This window comes from Sinocyclocheilus anshuiensis, unplaced genomic scaffold, assembly GCF_001515605.1.
Source record: "Sinocyclocheilus anshuiensis isolate Anshui unplaced genomic scaffold, SAMN03320099.WGS_v1.1 scaffold413, whole genome shotgun sequence".
In the NCBI taxonomy this organism is placed as follows: Eukaryota; Metazoa; Chordata; class Actinopteri; order Cypriniformes; family Cyprinidae; genus Sinocyclocheilus; species Sinocyclocheilus anshuiensis.
Window position 1 is genome coordinate 1,523,468 of NW_015536481.1, and position 739 is coordinate 1,524,206.

Here is a 739-nt window from a genome sequence, read left to right on the forward strand (position 1 = left end):
TTGCTCGAAAACACACACGTGCTAACGATGTTAGCGCTACTCTGATGATTTTTATCAGTAAAATAGTTTAGCAACTTAAAAGCTACATGACATTACTCACAAGCGAGGTAATAACAGCGCTGTTCTTGAAGAAGATGAACTTACAGTTTCGCTATTAGAGATGTTGTTGCCGAACACGGTTGAGAGACACACAGACTCAGGTAATTCACACACTATTAATCTCTCTCTCTCTCTCTCTTGAATAAATTCATTAAACCCCTCCCCCACACCTACTCCTAAACCTACCAGTACTAGGGGGGTAATAATCTGGCAGGGGGTCATAATTGGGCACAACACCGGCCTTGAAATATATAATCTGATCGATGTCTTGAGGTGTGGTAACCGTAGTAGGCTTCATTTAAATTAGAAATAAACAACAACCCTGGTCTTTCGTTTTTAACATGGATTGGATTGTCCATGTTTTGAGATCACATGAACAGTTGTATCATGCTGTTACTAATAACTACGTTTACATTATATAGCGCTTTCAGACAGTGCTCAAGGCGATAAGCATCTAGACAAAATACATCTAAAGAGTATATACATAATGCAGACATAACATTATACTTGTTAGGATGTCCATTTTAGGAAAGTTTTAATATGAGGCAGGGAAAAGACTTCTTAAGACGTCTTAAGTCGCAGGGGTATATTTGTAGCAATAGCCAAAAATACATTGTATGGGTCAAAATTATTGATTTTT

General features: G+C 37.6%; 1 protein-coding gene across 1 annotated transcript in view; it reads right to left on the minus strand.

Annotated features, from left to right (window-relative positions):
- LOC107683858 (protein eyes shut homolog) overlaps positions 1-739 on the minus strand; it is a 42,434-nt gene that overhangs the window by 14,724 nt on the left and 26,971 nt on the right. The window lies entirely within an intron of this gene.